Source organism: Poecilia reticulata, chromosome 13, assembly GCF_904066995.2.
Source record: "Poecilia reticulata chromosome 13, P_reticulata-male-v2, whole genome shotgun sequence".
In the NCBI taxonomy this organism is placed as follows: Eukaryota; Metazoa; Chordata; class Actinopteri; order Cyprinodontiformes; family Poeciliidae; genus Poecilia; species Poecilia reticulata.
Genome location: NC_088842.1, coordinates 1,949,629 through 1,955,701, shown reverse-complemented (window position 1 = coordinate 1,955,701; position 6,073 = coordinate 1,949,629). Strand labels below are relative to the sequence as shown.

At 40.1% G+C, this 6,073-nt stretch overlaps 2 long non-coding RNA genes across 2 annotated transcripts; both read right to left on the bottom strand.

Moving 5' to 3' along the window:
- Positions 1–1,488: 1,488 nt before the first annotated feature.
- Positions 1,489–3,179, bottom strand: LOC145554668 (uncharacterized). Its single transcript, XR_014090650.1, has 2 exons — positions 2,163–3,179; positions 1,489–1,731 (listed from the first exon to the last, which is right to left on the bottom strand). It is a non-coding gene; the product is annotated as an uncharacterized LOC145554668 (long non-coding RNA).
- A 1,837-nt stretch (positions 3,180–5,016) lies between these two features.
- LOC145554634 (uncharacterized) lies at positions 5,017–5,747 on the bottom strand. The gene is made up of 2 exons (XR_014090620.1): positions 5,469–5,747; positions 5,017–5,383 (listed from the first exon to the last, which is right to left on the bottom strand). It is a non-coding gene; the product is annotated as an uncharacterized LOC145554634 (long non-coding RNA).
- Positions 5,748–6,073: the final 326 nt, after the last annotated feature.

The window sequence follows — 6,073 nt, the reverse complement described above, 5'->3', positions numbered from 1 at the left end:
GACTCTGAGGCAGGTCCCGTCTCAGAGGTCTGTACTGACTCTGAAGCAGGTCCCATCTCAGAGGTCTGTCCTGACTCTGAGGCAGGTCTCGTCTCAGATGTCTGTCCTGACTCTGAGGCAGGTTCTGACTCAGAGACAGGTCCTAACTCTGAGACAGGTCCTGACTCTGACGCAGGTCCCGTAGCAGAGGTCTGTCCTGACTCTGACTCAGGGCCCGTGACAGAGGTCTGTACTGACTCTGAAGCAGGTCCCATCTCAGAGGTCTGTCCTGACTCTGAGGCAGGTCTCGTCTCAGATGTCTGTCCTGACCCTGAGACGGGACCTGACTCGGAGACAAGTCCTGACTCTGAGATGTGTCCTAACTCTGGGACAGGTCCTGACTCAGAGACCGGCTCTGACTCCTCCGAGTCAGTACCAGCCTCTGAGTTGACCAAATTTAGAGGCCCAGCTAACCGTGGACTAAACACGTTTGGTCCACTCTTGGTGGGTTCTTGCCTCTCTTCTTTGTTTGAATCGTCTCCACAACATGCAGCCTTTTTGATGAGCCCCCATGCCTTATGAAGAAAGGTGTCTCGGAGATTGATTTTCCTCGGCCGTGCCAGGGTTCTTGTAAAGCACTCCACAACCTTGTAAATGACTATTGGGTTGCTGCTTTTTATCATCTTGAAGAGTAACTCTCCAACCATATCTTCATTGCCCCAGAGAAGTTGCAAGATATCTTGGCAGACTTTTTTTTCCATTTTATCATAAAAGACAAAATCTATGTGCTTGACTTTTCTCCAGATTTTTCTAGCAAGCTTTCTCTGGACACGTTTGAGGTGCTTCAATTTGTAATCCGCACAGCTAGATCTGCTACTAGACTGGTAAATCAATCTCCAAACAATATTTTCCACCATAACTCTCCTTTCATCTTCTGTTCCACGTCTGAAACCCATTCTGTTTGCGTCCCTCAAAAATTGTTCAGGGTCCATGGTTGCCTGAGTATAATCCTCACTCAAGCAGTTTTCATCTGCGTACAAGTCCTCGTTAGGAAAAAAAGTCTTTCTGAACTTTCTTTTTGTTGATGTTAACATTTTCTTTGGAGGAACAGGATTCTCCAGGTGCTTTTTGAATTTTTCCACAATGACTTGGTGTCCTTCTGGGTAATCAAGTAGTGCAATTAAATGCAGTTCATTGGCAAAGTGGAATGCATCTCTCGCAATACTGTGGAAAATCCTTTCACCAAGCTCTTCTGACACCTCCGAGAGTATGTCCACATTTATATCTCCAGTTTCTCTCAAAAGCAAAATCAAAATTTGACTATGCTGATCCTCAAAGTTTGGTCTGACAAGATGCAGAGTTGGTCCATCTGCAGCCTTTTCAATCACTTTCCACAGAAGTTCACTGAGAAAGTATCTCTTTTTGTAATCTGGGCTTCTTTGACCTGGATGAACTTTGTTGGAAAATGTTTTTTTCACTTTCGTCCAAAAAGAAACCTTAGGCTTCACATCCATTTCCCTCTGTGGGCTTTCGTCATTCATCTTTATTGTGCTGAGCTAAAACGTCCAAATGAATCTTGCGTTGGCTGACTTGTTAACTGTTTTGTGGTAACTGATCAGAGAATTAACTGATCAGTTGGTGATGTCATGGACTCTTATGACATCATAAAGTCATCCTCAGAAGGGCCTCATGACACAGACATCATTTGAAGTCATGCTGATGACATCATTGTCAGAAGCATGGCAACTGTTGCTAAGGGTAAAAGTAGCACAAAGTGAGCAGGCGTTATGAAAAAAAAAAATCTGCTGCACTAAATACATCATTCCCGCAACACAAAAGTCTTAAGTTTAATTCGTAGCACTTGGTTACCAGTAAACACACCCATCTCTTAGCAACAGGCTAGCAACAAAACTTCTTATTGATCAAAAAACATATTTCTTCTGCTCTTTTTAAATACACTTATTTTATACTTAAGAATTGTGTAGTTGGTGAATTTTGTAGAAAAGTTCATTCTTTTTGTCATTAGTTTTAAATATTTTATAAAACATTCAACACAAAAGTAAAAATCTCGATTTATACTTCGTTGCAGTTGGTTACCCGTAGAAAACACTTATCTCTTAAAACCAAATTAGTAGCAAGTTTTATAGTTTATAAAACATAAGCTCTTTCGAAATAATGCTTACCTTATTAGATACAAGACATTTACCGTTGCCAAATTTTTCAAAAGTAAAAATCTGATTTTCACTTTGTGGCACTTGGTTACCAGTAAACACACCCATCTCTTAGCAACAGGTTAGCAACAAATATTGTTATTGCTCAAAAAACATAAGATTTCTTCTGCTCTTTTGAAATAGGCCTACTACTCATCTTACACTATTTAACAAGAACTGTGCAGTTGCTGAATTTTGCATAAAAGTGTTGTTGTTTGTTTGTTTTTAGTGGTAAATATATTGTATAACAGACATTCAACACAAAAGTAAAAATCTGATTTGTACTTCGTTGCAGTTCGTTACCTTTAGAAAACGCTCATCTCTTAACATCAAATTAATTATAGGTGTAGAGCAGTGCTTCCCAACCCTGGTCCTCAAGGCACACTGACCTGCATGTTTTAGATGCTCCCCTGCATCAACAGCACACATGATTGCAATTGATGGCTGATTAACAGGGTTTTGCTGAATTGCAATCATCTGAATGGTGTGTGTTGAAGCAGGGGAACATCTAAAACATCAAAGGTCAGTGTGCCTTGAAGACCAGGGTTGGGAAACACTGATGTAGAGCAATAGGTGCCTTATATGCATTGCATGGAAGCATTGAAAAACAGTGTAAACATTGGTGTTTATGCTATGACAAAGATGGACTTTGTTTATTACAGGTTACTTCTGAAAGTGCTTGATTTAATAATCTAGTAATCTAGTAATAATGCTGTACTCAAATGCACCCCAGATTTTTAAATAAAATAAATAAATAAGTAAAATGATAAGATTATTTTGATTCCCCAATAAAATGTCAGGCTGCAGTGATTTGATCTAGCAATTAAACTATAATAAATAACCAGTAGGTGAAACATGACAAACTATGGCTCAGTTCACCCAGGTGAAAAAAAAGTATACTTCAGTATCTTTCAAACATACTTAAATTTGTGAAAGTACACTTTAAGTATACTAAGTAATAAGTGTACTATAAGTATATCTGAAGTATTCTAAAAGTATACTTGTACCAATTTCGAAATTAGAACTTTAAACACACTTAAACATAATTGTACCAAAATATACTTTTAATATATGAAATAAAAGTATGCTTTAAGTGAACAAAATATATATATTTGCCCAAGTGTAAATATACACTTTCTCAAGTATATTTAAAATATATTTTGTGTATATTTAAAAATATATGCTCAAAATATAATTTTTTTAAATTCACTTAACACTACTTTAGATTATTAATTTCTGTATGTTTTAAATTACATCTCGGTGTAAATTTTAGGCTAATAAAGTATGCCTTAATTTTCTTTAGTTAACCAGGTGAACCCCATTGAGATCCAGACAGTGGCGCAAAAAGTGGGTATGCAGAGTATGCAACGCCCCACCAGAGGGGAGTATGGCGCCCCACCAGAGGGGGCGCCAAAACCCCGTCTGGAGGGGGCGGCGCGCCGATGATTGTTTTCCCATACACTTCGGCGCGTGTAACGCTCCTTCACCTCGCGCACATAATGAGGTAAATTTACCCTTCACGTATCGTCGCCTCTAGGGGGGGGAGCGTCGCTCCTTCACCCTGACGATCCTTCCCTCCGGGGGTTGGGTGGTGGGGGGCGCCGATCTATGTTTTCGCATCCACCTGAATAATGTGTAGTTGCGCCACTGCGTTATTGGAACACAGATAGAGAAGGAGCTCGGAGACTGTTTAGCCAATCAGGACGCAAAACACAATGCACTGTGAAAAAAACTGCTAAAAAAATCCGCGAAGCAGCGAGACCGTGAAAGGTGAACCGTGTTATAGCGAGGAATCACTGTATATTGACTTAGCAATATCTGAAACTGCAGTTGCAAAGAATTAAGACTGAACTAAAACTAAACCAGTTTTTTTTGGTGAAGTTATTTAAAAAGGGACAATGTGTCATGAAGTGCGGTGTTGATGGTGAGGTAGACAGTGGCGGAGCTAGACTTTTAAAGTTGGGGGGGCAAAGGGGGGGCCAGGACTACGTCTCGTGGGGCAAAATTTAAAATGTGTGTGTGCACATCTATACATATATATATATATATATATATATATAAAATTTTAAAAAATAACCAAACTGAATATTTGGTTATTTTTTAAGCCCCTCTGTCATTTGACATGTTATAATTAACACCTTTGACTGGCCCACATGGAGACATGATAGACTTTACGCAAAGAGTTCATCACAGAGGAAACTAAAATCAATCAAATAAAAGATCCTTTCTGAATATCATCTTATGGACACTGAACTAAATGCGTCTTTCTGACCGGGAGCTGACAGCGTGTTGAAGAGTTATGGACACCTTGGTTAGGAAGCTCTGCTTTGACAGGTAATTTGACAGGTAAAAATAGTTCGGGTCGGACCAGAATTATTTGCCTGATGGTGGTTCGGGCTTCTAATGAGTTTACATTTAATGAGTTTGCAGCACACAGAGAAAACCTAAAGAGAATGTGATCTACTTATTGTAGTTTATGTAGAGGAATAACAGCTGACTGTTGAGAGAGGAAAGAAATTAAAGTGCAGATCCGTTAGGCAGAAACAAGCGCAGAGCGCTGGGCAATAAATGTGCATAAACACTCCACCATTACGCTCCAATTAATCACACATGAGACGACAAACGACAAATATACAATATACAGTTACACTGCTTACATTAATGGTGTTTTAAAAACAAAACCAGTGTAACACGAGGGAAAGAACCCGGATTGTGACTGAGGACGTGGCTCTAAAGCCAACTGGTAGACCACTGAAATATCAAGTGGCCTAGAGTTTCCCTATTAATAATACCCAGGTAGGTCTGGCTGAGAATGATGAAACAGAAATAGTATACAAAATATATTTTTATTTATACATTCTCTTACAATATTAAAAGTAGACTTTATTATTCTAATTAAAAACTCAAAGCTCAACCCCAGGACAAGACTAGAAGCAATTGGAATCAAAACAAATACAAACCAAATTAGTAGAAACACAAAATAATGTTAGACAAAAGAAAAACAAATCCCACATTTCCCCAACCCAGTCCTAAGGCTGTGCCCAATAATCTAATAAAAATAAGGAGCTATAAACTATTCTGGTTCTGCACTGTTCGTGCTACAACTCCATCCCTAAAAGATGACCTATTCTTTAAGAGCATCTAACTACAAAACCCATGCACTTGGTGGGAGCACAATAGGCAACAGCAGCAATCTGCAATACCAAAAGAAAACAATAACGCATCTGCTGACAATAATAGACAGGCAGGGTAGTGACATCAATAATCCATGTGTCCTACCAGTATCAAATGTCCACGATCCGAACACTCTCCAGCAACCCGATGAGCACGGCGCCAGCGCTCATCTGACTGAGAGCCAACTGCAACACAACGGACCCGACAAACACACTCAGATTGGCGTGCACACCCGGTGCCTATATACACTAATGAGCCCGGCAAGGCTGCAACCGGAAGTGAAGGTGGGGAGCGTGGCCCAGATGTGTTCAAGGGCCAAAAACGGGTGGGAATTTACAACCAATGGAAGTAAACTATGTTTTCCAGTAAAACCACCCGGTTACACCAGTAAAAACTTAACTGAGTTAATATCAGATTCCCTCCTCTCCCTCGTCTTGATAAGAACAGAGAGCAGTTCGCTGGTTTCTGTCCAGAATGTGATCAAGCGCAGCTGACCACTTGGTGCGCAGACAGTTTCAACTTTACGCACAAAGAACATCGTGGAGCTCATTATTAATCAGACTAAGAACAATATCAGTCAGAGAATCATCTCTGATCTGGTCACTTTAACGGACCAGAGACTTTGGAGCTTCTAGCGCAGCTGATCCGCTTCTGCTGGTTTTTCTCTCGCTGAGGGGTCAGGAAACGATCAGAGTTCTGTCGTCTTCTAA